The sequence below is a fragment of the Balaenoptera borealis genome (assembly GCF_965194805.1).
Source record: "Balaenoptera borealis genome assembly, chromosome: 18".
NCBI lineage: Eukaryota > Metazoa > Chordata > Mammalia > Artiodactyla > Balaenopteridae > Balaenoptera > Balaenoptera borealis.
The window spans coordinates 31,188,524-31,206,803 of NC_138877.1; positions in this window are offsets into that span (position 1 = coordinate 31,188,524).

The window sequence follows — 18,280 nt, forward strand, 5'->3', positions numbered from 1 at the left end:
TCGTTTAAGATAATTTTTGATATGTATGTTCCTATGAAGAAGTTTTGTCTTCTGAAATTTATTAAGGACTTATTTCATATTAAATAAATGGAATAGATCAATTGGAAGCTCATTATATTTTAATGATAGTTGTTTTAAATGTGTGCTCCTATATTTCAATTCATTATATCTAAATGTTAACTTTGTAATATGTTTTGAAATTAGGAGGTGTGAGGCCTCCAGCGTTGTTTTCCTTCTTCAATTTTTTTTTGGCTAAATAGGGTCCCTGTGATTCCATATGAATTTTTAGGATGGTTCTTTTCTATTTCTCAAAAAAATGACATTGGGATTTTGATAAGGAATGCAGTAAATCTATAGACTACTTTAGGTAGTGTGAAGATTTTAACAATATTGTCTTCCAATTCATCAACATAGGATGTCTTTCAACTTACTTGTGTCTTTTAAAATTTCTTTCAGTAATATTTTGTAGTTTTCAGTGTACAAGTCTTTCAATTCCTTTGTTAAGCTTATTCCTAAGTATTTTATTTTTTTTGTGTGTGTATTGTAAATGGGATTATTTTATTAATTTCCTTTTCAGGTTTTCATTGTAAGTGTATAGATATGCAACTGATATTTGTATGTGTTGACTTGGTGTCTTGCAAGTTTGTTGCATTTGTTTATGTTTTAAACTTTTTTTTTTTTTAGAATCTTTACAATTTCCTGCATATAAAAAGATGTCATCTGTGAACTGGGATAATTTTATCTTCCTTTCCAATCTGAATGCTTTTTATTTCTTTTACCTGCCTAATTGTTCTGGCTAAGACTTCCAGTATTATGTTGAACAGAAGAGGTAAGAATGGGCATCTTTTCATCTTAGATGAAAATCTTTCAGTTTTTTACTGTTGAAGTCACAGTTCTTAGCTGGTGGTGTTTTCATTTTGGCCTTTATTATGTTAAGGTAATTTTCTTCTATTTCTAGTTTGCTGATTTTTTTTTTTTTTTTATAATGAAGGGGCATAGAACTTTGTTAAATGATTTTTCTGCATCACTTGAGATGATCTCATTGTTTTTGCCCTTCTTTCTGTCGATGAAATATATTATATATTTCCATATATCAAGCACGACTTTATAAAGTCACTTGGAATTTAGACCCTTGCTTCACATAGGAGCCTTATAGTTATGAATCTCAGGAAATGTCCTAAATATCTGAAGCCTGTACCACACAGCTAGGTGATTAAAGTAATGAGCACTTTTAATTCTATATTTTTCCGCTTATCCTTAATCTTATTTCTATCAGTTTTCTATAATATACTAATATATTAAGAAAATTTGAATATACCGTCTACTTGTATAAAGAGATAGGATTTACATGTTGGAGCATAATATCTTTCTATAAAGCTCAATTACTATTAAAGAATAGTCTCTAATGCTATATACAATAATAAACTCAAAAAGAATTACAGACTTAAATGTAAGACTGGTACTATAAACCTCCTAGAAGAAAACATAGGCAGAACACTCTTTCACATAAATTGTAGTAATATTTTCTTGGATCTTCTCCTAAAGTGAAGGAAATAAAAAGAAAAATAAACAAATGAAACCTAATTAAATTTAAAAACTTTTGCACAGCAAAGGAAACTATCAACAAAAAAAAGACAACCTACTAAAGGGAAAAATATTTGCAAATAATATGACCAATAATGGATTAATATCCAACATATATAAACAGCTCAGATAACTCAACATAAAAAAAGAAAAAAAAAGTCACACAACAAATGACACAACAACAAGAAAAAAACAACCTGATTAAAAAATGGGCAGAAGACCTGAATAGACATTTTTCCAAGAAAACTTACATATGACCAACAGACATGAGAAAAGATGCTCAACATTGTTAGTCATCAGAGAAATGCAAATTAAAAACACATTGAGATATCATCTCACAACTCTCAGAATGGCTATCATCAAAAAGAACACCAATAACAAATGTTGGTGTGGATGTAGAGAAAAGAGAACCCTCATACAGTATTGGCGGGAACGTAAATTGGTGCAGCTACTGTGAAAAACAGTATGGCATTTGCTCAAAAGCTAAAAATATAGCTACCATATGACTCAGAAATTTTAATCCTGGGTACATATCCAAAGAAACAAAAAACACTAATTTGTGAAGATACCTACACCTTAATGTTCATAGTGGCATTATTTACTATTGTCAAAGTATGGAAGCAACCTAAGTGTCCCTCAACAGATGAATGGATAAAGAAGATGTGATTATGTATATATGTGTATATATATATATATTTCCATGTTACATATATATTAGGAAATACCACTCAGCCATAAGAAAAAGAATAAAATTCTGTCATATGCAACAACACGGAAGGACTTGGAGAACTTTATGCATAGTAAAATAAGTCAGACTGAGAAAGACAAACATTGAATGATATCACTTATATGTGGAATCTAAAAAATAAAACAAGCTAGTGTATATTAATAAAAAGAAACAGACTCTCAGATATAGAGAATAAAGTAGTACCAGTGGGGAGAAGAAAGGGAGAAGGGGCAAAGTATAGGGGATTAAGGGATACAAACTACTGTATATAAAATAAATAAGCTACAAGGATGTATCGTACAACACAGGGAATATAGCCAATATTTTATAAAAACTATAAATGGAATATAGCCTTTAAAAATTGTGAATCACTATGTTGTACACCTGAAACTTATATAACTTTGTAAATCAACTATACCTGTGTTAAAAAATATTATTTATAAGCTTGAAATGTTCAAAAATAATCCTTTAACATTTTGATCTTGGTATTATTTTAATTAAAATATGTTCACTTTATTTTATACTGTCTTAAAACCAAGACATAGATTTGGAAATGGAATAAAATAGTGTAAAAAAATCTCTATTTTATTATTGAATGAGCAATAAACATTTTGGATAACAGATATAGAAAAACCTTACCTTTTCTGAATAAAGCTTATTTATTATTAAATAAAAATTATACATATGTTTTTCAATTACTTGGGAAATTTAACATAAAAAAAGTAAATAGCACTAAGAATCAAGAATAATAGAAATGTACTAGCTATTTGAAGTGTGGAACCCACACTGTTTCTAGAATTTTTTTTTTTTTTTTTTTTTTTTATGACTGCATGCTTAGGTAGACCACTGCTTTCTTGAATCACTTAATGCCAAACTATTTGTCATTTTTCTTTCTTTTGGACATCTACTTCTATAAAACAAAAACAGAAACAAAAATACGTCTGGTTACCATTTCAAAATGTTGTCCATGTGCTTGAGCTCTCAGTAGCCACAAGTTAAATCAACTTATATGGAGGTGGTGTATTATAACTTATGAATCTAATCTCATCAAAATTCTATTAATCAGAAAATCTTCAGTTATATTTTCACAAGATAACATTAGTAATTTCCAATTTGAAATTCAACAGTTTAAATAATTTAATTATCTCTTTCAGGGGAAGTAATTATTTATTTTATTTTTTAATTTTTTTTTTGAAGGTTCTTTTTTTTAAATTTTTTATACAGCATATTCTTATTAGTTATCTATTATATACATATTAGTGTATATATGTCAATCCCAATCTCCCAATTCATCCCACCACCATCACCCCACCCCCCCAATTTCTGCCTTTGGTGTCCATACATTTGTTCTCTACATCTGTGTCTCTATTTTTGCCTTGCAAACAATGTCATCTGTACCATTTTCTAGATTCCACATATATGTGTTAATATACGATATTTGTTTTTCTTTTTCTGGCTTACTTCACTCTGTATGACAGTGTCTAGGTCCATCCACGTCTCTACAAATGACCCAGTTTCATTCCTTTATATGGCTGAATAATATTCCATTGTATATATGTACCACATCTTCTTTAACCATTCGTTTATTGATGGGCATTTAGGTTGCTTCCATGACCTGTCTATTGTAAATAGTGCCCAAAACAATTAAGAAAATGGTAATAGGACCATATATATCGATGATTACCTTAAATGTGAATGGATTAAATGTTCCAACCAAAAGACACAGGTTCACTGAATGTATACAAAAGCAAGACCCATATATATGCTGTCTACAAGAGACCCACTTCAGACCTAGGGACACATACAGACTGAAAGTGAGGGGATGGAAAAAGATATTCCATGCAAATGGAAATCAATAAAAGCTAGAGTAGCAATACTTATATAAAATAAAATAGACTTTAAAATAAAGAATGTTATAAGAGACAAGGAAAGACATTACATAATGATCAAGGGATCAATCCAAGAAGAAGATATAAAAATTTTAAATATATATGCACCCAACATTGAAGCACCTCAATACATAAGGCAAATGCTAACAGTTATAAAAGAGGAAATTGACAGTAACACGGTAATAGTGGGGGACTTTAACACCTCACTTACATCAATGGACAGATCATTGAGACAGAAAATTAATAAGGAAACACAAGCTTTAAATGACACAATAGACCTATTTATAGGACATTCCATCTGAAAACAGCATATTACACTTTCTTCTCAAGTTCACAAGGAACATTCTCCAGGATAGATCACATCTTGAGTCACAAATCAAGCCTTGGTAAATTTAAGAAAATTGAAATCATATCAATCGTCTTTTCCAACCACAATGCTATGAGATTAGAAATAAATTACAGTAATAATTTCTTAGAACTAAAATGATATTACTAATTCTCCCCTTGTTTTTTCAGTTTAGGAAATGTGATAAATATTGTTTCTGGTAAATCTAAAGAACAGTGATAATCTTAAGAAGATCCAATTAGGTTCAGAGTTTTCACAGACATTGGATTATTTTTCAGTAGATATTAAATTAAAATTTAGAGTGACTGAAAGCTGGTAAAATTATCTCTTTTGTCATGCATTATTTAAAGGTAAAAACCTTTGTTCAAGATTTTTGGTTTAGAATACATGGACTTTTATAATAAAAGTAGTCAAATTCATGAATATCATGCAGAAAAATCTGTTTCCTCTTTCTGTCCTTATTGTTAAAATAAGGAAAATCCACCAAATTCTTCAAGACTTCTAATCAAATATGTTGTCTGACTTTGCCCAGGGAAGAAACTGTCTACCTGCCACTCCTGTCATGGGGCAGTTTGATTCTGCCACCTTCAAACCCACAGCTCACTCATTAAAGATAATAGTTCTGCATCTTACACAAAGGCCTAATAATCAAATAAATAACATCATCTAAAACACAACTTACCTTAAAGATGTGTTTTGACAGTTCATAATTTCATTAAATTAGAGTAATATTTAATGATTCTTGGATAGAAAAGATTATGCATATTTGAATGCCTACTTCTTCCTTTTCTCATACATTTACTGAGTCATAAAATATAATACTCCTTGGGTTATATGAGCCAGAAGCCCATCCTCCACACCCATTATTGATAGCTCCTTCATTTCAGTTTCCACAGGCAGTGTGTCAGGCTTCACCAGGTCCACAAACATTACCAAAAGGAAAAGTCCTTAGTGTTATGTCTATAAAACATATTTTATGAATAGGTTCAACTGCTTTAATAATCCATACTGAGGAGTTTGTGCCTACCCTTAAGTGATTACACCATATCATGCTAGACATTACTATAAGAATATGTATTATTTATACAGCAGAGCTGTAGAGCCAACAGTGGAGTCAAAGAAAGGTAAATAAATTTTAAATCCATCACACTCTAAAATAGCTGGAATTTTGTACTATCCTCCTTTTTTTCCTACTTAAAAATACCAAACTTTTCATGAATGCAGCAACCTCTCTTAATTCACTCTTCTCTTAGCACAATCATATTATTTCATGTATTCTCAATTTCATGAATAATAATGATTCTAATGTTTAATATATTCTTTCATACCACAACCAAGTTTATATTCCTGTTTGTTTTTTTTTTTTTTTAATCTCTTAGTTAAGAGAAAAATTAATTATTACATTCAACTTTTGGATAATATTTACTCAGAGTGTGGGCATCTCATTAATAAGTTGAAAATCATTTCAAATTTACCTTCCTGTAATTTCATATAATATTTCTATCTGAAATATTCTCTCACCCTTAAGTAATAATTACTGTTGGTGATGATGATGGTGGTGATGGGAGTACTATTGTTGATAGTGATAATCAAATTATGATGCCTTAAGTGATTTAACTAGGTTGACAAATAACTTGCTAATATCTGGGTCATTATTTCTACTTTGTTTACTTTCCATCATAGCACTAATCTTATTCCTAATTTCTATTTTCAAAATTTCTCCTTTATTTTTTTTCTAATTGTTAATTATCTCTATTAATTTTACTTTGAATGATATAATAACATTTATGTAGAAACAATATGTGGTCTAGCAAACTTCATTTGACATTTTAGTGACAACCCATATATTTTTTTTCCATAATCACAAATGAACATTGTGTTTCATTTATTGACTATGTGACTTCTTGAGAGTTTAATTATAACATGTACATTGAAAGCATACAGAACAAATACAAAAAATTACAAAATATTAAAGTGGAAACAAAAATATAATAAATAGCCCCTTTTCCATACGATTAAATTGCCTTGCAAACCATTTTTCCACAGGTAATGCAAGTAGAATACCTGCGATAAATGTCCATATTGCTCAAACAAAGAATTAATGAGGTTTTATTGGCCTTTCCCCACCTGGATACAGTCTAAAGAAAAGTCTAATCTGATTATTCTTGATAATGCAATGATTTGCTATTGATTCTGACACCAGTCGCATTATGGCAGCACTTTTTCTCTATCTCCTCTCTATGGGCTTGTATCCGTGACAATTGGCAGATGTTTAGGGAAAGACTTAAGCAGTATATACTGGCATGAGGATTAACCTACAATAAAAAGAACTGTCTCTAGTCTAGAAATAATGTAACTATATAATATTTCCTAATTCTGTGGAGACCTTTTTTTAAGCCCCATATTTGATGTCAGTTCATAAATGTCTTCATTTTTAACTCCATTCCTATCTGTTTAACAACTGGAGAAACAAAAATTGATTATTGGGTTAAAAAATGAAATACAAATGTGTAAGAATAAATTTATTAGTTTTATAAATTTGGAAAATCTGATACCTGAACCAATACAATACCCTAGTCTGCTTTACAAACTTTTGAGAGTCCACAAATAAAAAGAAAAAAAATGAAATCATATAAAAAGTTCAAAAATTAATAGTATAATTTAAAAAATATGCATATATAAGTGCACATATAAGTGGGTCATGTTCAAGAAAATAACTCTTGTATATCATACAAAAAATTGGAGACACACTACAACTTTGAAAACATCAGTAGAAACTACCTTAGCTCTACGCTCTACCTCAAATAGAAATATAAAAATTACAGAAGGAAAAATCTCATTAGTAAAGACAAACATACAGGCAAAAATCTCATTGGTAAAGGTAGTAAATCAACCACTTCAAATACAGTAGAAACATTAAAAGAAAAGGGTAATAAAATCATCTATATCTTCAATAACTACTTAAGAAACACACACAAAAAAAAGATGTAAAATAAGATGTTAAAAACATTAAAAGTGGGGGTGTGGGAAATTAAAAATGCAGGGTTGCTGGTATGCCATCAAACATAAGTCATTATATATGAACTTCATGGTAACCACAAACCAACAACCAATAATAGACACACACATAAAAAAGAAAGAAATCAAAACATAACCCTAAATATAGTCATCAAATCAGTAGAGAATAGAGCAAAAGAAGAAGAAAAGAACAAAAAAACAACTACAAAAACAAGAACATGTTTAACAAGATTTCAATAAGTACATGCCTATCACTAATTACTTTAATTGTAAATGGTCTATATGCTTAAATCAAAAGACATAGAGTGGCTTAATGGACAAAAAGAACAAGATCCACGTATATGATGCCTGCAAGAGACTCATTTCATATCCAAAGTCACACACAGACTGTAAGGGAATGGAAAACATATTCCATACAAACAGAAATGAAAAGAAAGCTGGGAAAGAAATACCTATATCAGACAAAATAGACTTTAAAACAAAGACTGTAACAAGAGAAAAGAAGAAAATCATTACATAATAATCAAGGGATCAATCCAACAAAAAGATGTAATAATTGTAAATATATATATGCACTAAACATAGGAGCACTTAAATACATAATGCAAATATTGACAAAAATAAAGGGAGAAACCAACAGTAACAATAATACTAGGAGATTTTAACACACCATTTACATCATGGACAGATCATCCAGACAGAAAATCAATATATGGCAAATATTCCATCCTAAAGCAGCAGAATACACATTCTTTGCAAGGGTGCACAAAATACCAACCACAAGGGTATGAGACTAGAAACCAACTACAAGAAATAAACTGCAAAAAAATACAAAACCCTGGGGACTATAAAATATGCTACTAAACAACCAATGGATCATCAAAGAAATCAAAGAGGAAATAAAAATGTACCTAAAAACAAATTGAAATACAAATATCCAAAATCTATTGGACACAGCAAAAGTAGTTCTAAAAGGGAAGTTTATAGTGATACAAACTTACCTAAAGAAACCAGAAAAATCTTAGACAAACAATATAAACTTACACCTAAATAAACTAAAAAAAGGATATACAAAAACCAAAGTTAGTAGAAGGAAAGAAATAATAAACATCAGAGTGGAAATAAATGAAGTAGAGACTAAAAAATTCAATGGAACTAAGAGCTGGTTCTTTGAAAAGATAAGAAAAATTGATAATCCTTTAGACACGCTCATCAAGAAAAAAACAGAGAGAGAAAAGTCACAACCAACAAAACAGAAATTTAAAAGATGAGGGACTGCTATAAATATATATGTGCTAATAAAATGGACAACCTAGAAGATATGGGTAAATTCCTAGAAAAGTACAATTTCTTAATACTGACTCAGTAAGAAATACAAAATATGACCAGATAAATCACCGGTAATAAAATTGAATCAGTAATTGAAAAAAAATCCAAGCAATCAAACGTCCAGAACCAGACTTCTTCACAGGTGAATTCTACCAAACATTTAAAGGACAGTTAACACCTTTCTTATGAAGCTGTTCCAAAATTGAAGAGGAAGAAACACTTCTGAACTAATTCTACGAGGCCAACATCACCCTGATACCAACAGCAGACCAAGACACCTCAAAAAACAGGACATTACAGGACAATATCACTGATGAACACAAATGCAAATATCCTCAACAAAATATTAGCAAACCTAATTTGACAATACATTAAAAGGATCATACACCATAAGCAATTGGTATTTGTCCCAGGGATCTAAGGATGGTTCAATATCTGCAAATCAATTATTGTGCTACACCACATTAACAAATTGAAAAATAAAAATAATATGATCATCTTAATAGATGCAGAAAAAGCTTTTGAAAAAATTCAACATCCATTCATGGCAAATACTTTCAATAAAGTGTGCATAGAGGGAACATGCTTCAACATAAAAAAGACCATATATGACAAACCTACAGGCAACGTCATGCTCAGTGGTGAAAAGCTGAAAGCATTTTCTCTAAAATCAGGAACAAGACAAGGATGCTCACTCACTATCGCCATTTTATTCAACATAGTATTAGGAGTCCTAGCTACAGCAATCAGACAAGAATAAATAAATAATAAAAGGAATTCAAATCAAAAAGGAAGAAGTAAAACTGAAACTGTTTACAGAGGACATGACACTATCAATATATACAAAAAATATTAAAAGCACAATCAAAATTTATCAATGAATTTGGTAATGTTGCAGGATACAAAATTAATACACAGAAATCTGTTGTTTCTAAACATTAATAACTAATTATCAGAAAGAGAAATTTCCAAATGTCAAATCATTATATAGCGCACCAGAAATTAACATATTGTACATTAACTACATTTCAAAATTAGAACTATAAAAATATAAATCATAATAACAATTGTTATTAACTATATAGTATTTACTATGTGCCAGTCTTTGTTCCATGAACTCTATACCTATCATATTATTTAATCTTTATTACAACCTTGTATTAGTTCTGAAAGGCTAAGCTACAATAACAAAGAGACTCCCAACATTTCAAGACATAGTACAAGAAATTAATTTCTTTTTCATGTAGCATTTCAGGTCAGTCAAGGCTCTACTTCACACTGTTATTCAAGGACTTAGGCTGACAAAGACTCTATCATCCTCCACTGGTAATTTTCAATATTGTTACTGTCATTTTCACTCCATTCAGCCAGAAGGCAGAAATGGAATGGAGAAACCTTAGAAAGGGTTATTAGCTAAGTCTAGAAGTGGCATATATTACTTCCAATTACATCCCAATGAGTAAAAAACTCAGCTAGAAAGTGAAAAACTGAAGAACAGAAAAGCAGAATCACAGTGTGCATTAAGGTAGTGAGTGGTGCAAGAAGCTGGAAAGAGATATCAGGACTATATCATTCAGGGTGTTACTAACCATATTAAAGGATCTTACAAATCATATTAATGGACTTTTGATATAAAACATAGTACATAGTACAAAACAGAGTATAAAACATTTTTCAATAAAAATGACATAAAACTTTTTACATTTTGAAATATTGTTCTGACTTTCTTCAAAATAAATGTTTTTAGAACGGATTTATATTTACAGAAAAATTGCAAATATAATACAGAAATTTCCCATATATCTCATACCCATTTTGCCCTATTATCAACGTGTTACATTAGGATGGTATATTTGTCAAAATTAAGTCCAATTTACATTTTTTTTCCATGGATTGTGCCTTTGGTATTTATCTAAACATTCATTTAAAAACCCATGGTTACATAGATTTTCTCCTATATTATCTTCTAGATATGGGATTGCAAGGATGAAATTGGATGTTTCAGTTAGGAGAAATATGGTAATGGTTTGGAATAAGTTTGTGATATTGAAAAAGAGAAAGGGGACACATTTGACATATACTAATTTGCTGACAAACTGTTACTGTATATCTGTTCATTACCCAAGATAATTAAGTGCCAATATAAGCAGGCATTTAATGACTTATGAACATAGAAGAGTGACTGAAGATGAATATATGAAATTTATCAGAGCTTCCCAAATTACACTGTTAATGTTGCCTTTCTTTGAATAAAATGCAGGCTCCTGAGGGGGCAAAAGCAAAACAACCATTTCTTGGAGAGCAGGGAATTCATGCTCCCAGAACAGACAGAAGAATCCAGCTAATCATTCTTAATTACCTGTAGAGAACTTTTTATTTTAGTAGAAGAATTACTAGAACTGTAGTTATTTTAATTTTCCCATACTGAATCACTTCCCTGTTAATATCCTTACTGCTAATAAATATGCTAAGGTTGTGACTTTCATATTGTAAAAGTAGTAAGGAAAGATAAGAAACATAGCAGAAGAAAAATGAAGAACAATAGGAAGAGTGTAAAAATTTAATATTACTGGGCATAGGTCTCTGGTTCATATTACAGTTTAATATTTTACAATCAAAGCATTTGAGGCAGTGAAATTTGACATTTTTATTCCCATTGGACAAATATTTATCATTCCTTCAATAAATATTCCTTAGATATATGGTGCCCATTATTTTAACAAATGCATACTCAGAAATAACATTAAGCAGTCAATTATAAACACCGATGTGAAAATAAGTACAAATATAATGATATCAAAATTACTCAGGAGGAAAATTAATATGGCTATCTACTGAAGGAGATAAGTTATGGATAGGGAGATGGTTAAGCATCAACTTGGATATTACAGACGAATATCCTCGAATTTTCTACAGCAAGAGGCCGTCAGGAAATTTACCTATGTGAGGAACTTGTTTATTATTTATTGCTTGAGTTAATTCCCTCTCTCTCAATCAGTCTCAATCTCACGCTCGCTCTCTCTCTCTCTCCACACCCCCTACACTGGCCTTCAACATACATGAGCACGTGTGAGCTCGCACACACACACACACACACATTGTACTGCATATAGAACAGAGATAATTAGTAATCTGGAAGTTGCCCTGAAAATGTCACTAGTGACCACATATTAGGTGCTTCAATCTCACCCCTCTCCAATACATATATAGCATTTGACAATGGTAATTGACTAAATGGGCTTTTTGAACATTTATTTTCCACTTTCTTCCTAAATGCTAATTTTATCCATTCCCTTTATGCCTCTGATTTCATAATAAATATAAAGTATTAATATTCATTATGTAGTTAAAATATGCAGAAAAAAATTACAAATAGGGAAAAATTACACCAATTTATTCTCATAAAAGCAGAGAATTGGAGTATTTTTTCACCCCATACACATTGAGTGTGTCTATTTTCAACATTTTTCAATTAGACAGGAAAAAAGTTGTCTCCTTGAGGTTTCATTCAAATATGTTCATTAACAAAGATTCGCTTTCAAATCTTGCTAGCCAAATATCTGTGTCTGTTTTTGTTTCAGCAAAGTAGTAGTTAATGAGAAAAAGAATATAAAAAGTTTAGGGCAATACAACTTTAATTAAACATACAATAAATGTTACTTTTCATTATGACAACTGGGAAAATTATTTTTTCTTTTAACACATCCTTATATATTCTTTGACTCTTTCCAGGGTCCTGAGCATAAAAGTAGGAATGGGTAAAGAGAAAATTATATTTTAAATATATTATATCTTGTTTTATCTTAAATCTTGTATATTTTAAATTTTATTTTGTAAAATTTATCATCACTTTCTTATTGGCTTTTCCATTGGTTCCATGCTTAGAAACTCCTTGCTTAATTATAAGTAAATGTTTACAGCTAGTTTCTTCTATTAGATTGCTGTTAATATTAACACTTTATGTTTTATGTTGTGTAAGGCTGAATTACTTTATATTCTAATTAATTCTCTTAACATTAGCATATAATCTCTTCATCCTTCATTTGTAATTCTGCCTCCATTATTTACTAAATTATTAAATATTTCTTAGAATCAGGTTTTTAAGAGATTATTCTGTACTATTCAGTCTACCCCTGGCTTAGCACTATTGCTATTTATTTTTATGTAATTGTTCTGCTAACTGAATAAATGTTATCTTCTCTGGATTTTTGTTCTTTGCTTTGTCAGTTGATGATTTTCATTGATTCATTGATGCCCCCATCCATTTTTAAGCACCTACTCTATATCATAGCCTGTGTTGGGTACTAGGGAATAGATGAAGGCTTCAGGCACTAGGGCCATGATGTGCACAACTAGAGGAACAGTTCTCATAGCTAGCCTCCCATAAGTTCATCTGTATAACTGATGTTTGAGTCAGTTTTTATAGTAACCTTTGCTTTCCCAAGCATATTTCTTATTTATTAAAATCTCATGATATGTTTATTAACTGTTATTTTTTATAAGTACCATAATGTTAACATGTTTTTAAAAACATGTAAAATGCATGGTATTATTGTCTCAAACTTAACTAAATACATATTTCGCTGGCCAGCTCCATACTGAGTAATAGCATCATTACTCACTTGGTCAATCAAATGTGATATCTGAAGCATTAGTGAGCACTGTAATTTGGCCCAATCCCTTCATTTAATTAATTCCAAGTCTCTTTTTATTAACTCCTAAAATAATCATATTCCTTGTTTTTTCCATTGATATTGTGGTTCATTTCAGTCTCTTGTTGCTGGACAATTGAATAATGTTCTGAAAACTCTGGAATTTGCCTCTCTCCAACCATCTCCATTCTGTATATGAAACCAACTACATTTATAGAACCCAAATATAATAAAGTCATCATATTCAGTAAAACTTTAGAAACCTTGCATATACTATACCTCACAGATATTTGAATTTTAAAATATCAACTTTGAATTTTTCTATACTCCTCATTACCTATGACAACAGTTCTCAAAGTGTTCTACAGATGCTGGACATCCCCAAGGCATTTTTCAGGGGATCTTCAGGGTCAAAAATATTTTCATAATAATATTAAAAGTGATCATACCTTTTCAATGTATTGACATTTTGCACTATTGTTGCAAAAGTAATGTTGGGTAAAACTGCAAGCACATTGGCATGAAATCAAGCCAACGGAGCCGGAGTACTCTAAGAACCATGTTCTTCACTGTTACACACTCTGTCTTATTTTTTAAAGTAACTGTTGCATAGGTTCATTTAAGAATGCCCTTGGTAAATCAGTACAAAATGTTAATTGCATTAAATCTTGACCCTGGGTACATTTGTTTTCATTACACTGTTTGGAAAATGGGAAGTAAACATAAATAATTTTGGCCTTATCATGTCACAGTTGTCTTGAGGAAAACACATGAGTGATTGTTTGCAGTATGAGCTGAACTACCTGCATTTTCATTGAACGCCATTTTTATTTAAAAAAATGAACAACAGGTAAACTATGTAGACTTGGGTATTTGGTAGACATTTTCTCAATAAGGAACAAAGATAGTCACTCCAATGAAAACAAATAGCAGTATCTGATATCAATATTAACATGCATGTTTTTAAGTGAAAATTAGAGCTTTGAAAAACTTGTAACTGTCATAGCATCTAAATACTTACAAACTTTACAGGAAAGATTAGTAATGATATTAATTTTTTGATCTAAATTGAAATGTTAGTACATTTAAGATCTGCATGACTCAGTTAAATAATATTAAATTATTATTTTAACATTTTCTCAGTGTTAATTTCCACTACAGAGACTATGCACCTTAAATATCCAACTAGAGAGACTAAAGCTCCTTGGAGTCAACAATTTTTTAAGAGTGTAAAGAGTTCTTGAGGCCAAAATGTTGAGGATTGCTTGTCTACAGGATAAAATCTAAGCTCTTTAGATAGTTATATATTAATGTCAGCACCAGCTTCCTTTCCCAGAAATTTCACGAGTGACTCTTTCACACACCATAGACACTAAATAATCTATTGAAATGCCATATCCCTGCATACTTCCATGAAATCTTTCAAACGATTCCTCCATCATGTAATGTTCCCCTTCCTCACCTGGTATATTTCCATTTATATTACAAAAAATATTTAAACATTACTTATTCATATTGTTTCCTGTACCCATCCAAATATGGAATCATTTACTCTCTCACATATGTTCCCTCAGTACTGCATAATATACAAATTATTATATATTTTAAATTGCATCATAGTTTTCAGTGTCCTTTTTGTTGATAAATATTAGTGGACTGTGAGACAATTGAAAACCAACTTTGCTGTATTTTACTCAGGTTTACTTTTTAAACTTATGCTAGGATAGCTAGCATGTAAAAACTAAACTACTGAGTTTTACTGGTAAACACTGGAGCCTCAGATTCACTATCAACATTTATTTGAAAAATACATTATTTTTAAATTAGGATATATAGATATCATTGAAATTTGAGTAATAAGAGTATATTTTAGGTCATAACATGGCTTAACATTAAAGAATGTCAGCATCTTTCTTCCAGCTTTTTTCAGGTTCTAGTACCCATAACTTGGTTTTGTGATAGGTAATGTGTTGACTTCTTAAAAATATATGCCTCTGTGTGTTCATGTGTAATATGCTGACTTTCTCACTGTTGCAATAGTAATTCTAAAATGGCTGCTAGTTAATCCTTATTCCCATTTATTATAAAAATCAGAGTACTAAACAAATCTTCAAAATGTGCAGCCTCTATTCTACATGCATAATTGAGAGAATTCAAACGGCTGATTCCAGTTACACAAAATTCTTCTAAGATGGAAATATAGCTCATATTGAACCTGGCATGCATTTCTGTAGAAAGCATATTGCTTATAAAACTTATTTTTCAATGTGTATGTGTACAAGTTAACTTATAATGTCATCAGTGTCTAGTGGCTAATGTACATGAACAGTTTTTCAGTTGCATAAAAATTATAACATTTATTATTAAATTATGTGTATACATACGTTTTTAGCCTAACATTTATCCACCTTTCTTCTGGTGAAGTTTCTGTAATATTTCTCCGGTGAATGTTCCTTCCTCGCTCTCAGTATATGGCTACTCCTAGGGTTGGCTCACATCTAAATTCTTGGAGCACATAACACAGACCTGGTCCATCAGAGTACCAAGTCGTTGGCTACAATGATCAATTCAGGGATAGGTACAAATCACCCAAGTCAAGGAGAACCTTATAGGGACTATTACTTGACATATTTGGAAAGAAGTTCACTTTTTCCACTGAAGTTGTCAAAATGTAGAGGTGGAATCCCTGTCTGGGAATCATGCCAAAGGCAGGTAAGCAGAGTCATGAGATGAAGAAAAATTGATTCCTAATAAAATTATCTCAGTCCGTGGATCCAATTGTTCCTGAAGCCAAAACAACCTCTGGAATTTCTGGTTGTACAAGATAATAAATTATTTTATTTCTTAAAGGCAGGTTGATTTGGGTTTCTATTTAACTGAACGGTGATAACTTACACAGTAAAATTAACTCTGCTTTTAGGTCAGTCTTGCCAGAAATATGTCACAAAACAGACAGATGAGTTCATAGTATGCATGATGACTCTGTTAAGGATATCACTGATTATGTCGCAGAAAAATATGGTAACTGAGGCAATAGTATTCAGTTCCTGAAACACAGAACATGCTAAATTTCTTAACATATTTTCCCCAATAACTTAATGTACAATTTAGGGGAAAATGTATGTCAGTTAAGTTGAAACAGACATTACAGCTAAATTACAATGTAATCCTTAATCATTTTTAGTATGTCCTTTTATGATGAAAAGAGAAAAGCAATTTTAATGCAGTGTCATTAGTTATCATTAGTTCTTAAATCTTCTGAATAGTGAATTAAGAAAGACTCTTGTAAAAGTGATACAATAGCCATATGTATATCTCTGCTACCTCTAGTTTGCTAAACTCTAAAGCACAACAGTAATATTTTCTAGAGGTTATTGTAATTTATATTAAACTATTCAGTAGGTAAACCCATCTCTAGTTTTTTTTTTTTTTTTTTTTACTATTCTACATTCATTTTATTATGTATAAAAACTTCTGTCATTATTTTAATCACTATCTCTGCTAAGCCTGAGTAAGATGCATGTCATACAAAATATATTGAACCCCTGTGTGAAATTTGGCAAGATGAAGAATAGTGTTTTACTTATAAGTAACACTATTTTAATATTTTACTTATGTTCTATAACCAATTTAATGAAGTTTGCCCCCCTTTTTTTAGGTTAATAAAATAATATTTCCACAACTGAAAAGCTTAGCTACATAATAATATATCACTAATAAGAGTAAAATGCTAGGTACTTCAATTCTTTAAAAATATTATATTAATGGTAAAATATAAATATTACACTCTAGTTTGGAACACATATAATGAACTTAAAACTTATATTTCCTATTGACAAAGAAAGACTATGATAATTGTGCATGATTCCTTAAACTAGATGTGAAATTCATTAATCATTTTAAAGTATACAATCCACTGGTATTTAGTGTACAGTTCGTTGGTATTTAGTGTCTTCACAATGTTGTGCAATCACCAACTCTCTCGTTTCAAAATTTTTTAATCACCTCACAAAAACACCACATACTCTTTACATAATCATCCATATGCCTACATACTATTCTCTGGTAACCTCTGATCTGCTTTCTATCTCTATGGGTTTGCCTATTTTAGACATATAATATAAAAAGAATAATTCAATATGCCACATTTTGTGTTTGTCTCTTCTCACTCACATAACATGTTTTCAAGGTTCATCCAAGTTGTAACATGTATCAATATTTCGTTCCTTTTTAAGTTCCTTTTTGATGTTATACATAACATAGTATATACAACAATTTGTTTATTCATTCATCTGTTGAAGGATATTTAGGTTGTTTCTACCTTTTGGATATTATAAATAATTCTGAAATAAGCATTTGTGTACAAGTTTCTGGGTGGACATAATGTTTTCATTTCTCTTGTATATATGCATAAGAGTAGAATTGCTGGGTTATATGGTAATTCCATGTTTAACTTTTTGATGAACAATCAAACTGTTTATTGTAGTGGCTGCACTATTTTACACTTCTCCTAGCAGTGTACAAGGATGCCTATTTCTACACATATTTGCCAGAACTTGTTATTTTCCATTTTCTTGATTAAAGCCATTCTAATGGACATGAAGAGGTGTCTCACTCTGGTTTTTGACTTGAATTTTTCATTACCAATGATGTTGATCTTTTCCTGTGCTTATTGACCATTTCTATACCTTCTTTGAAGAAATGTCTGTTTAATCCCTTTGCCCAATTTTAATTG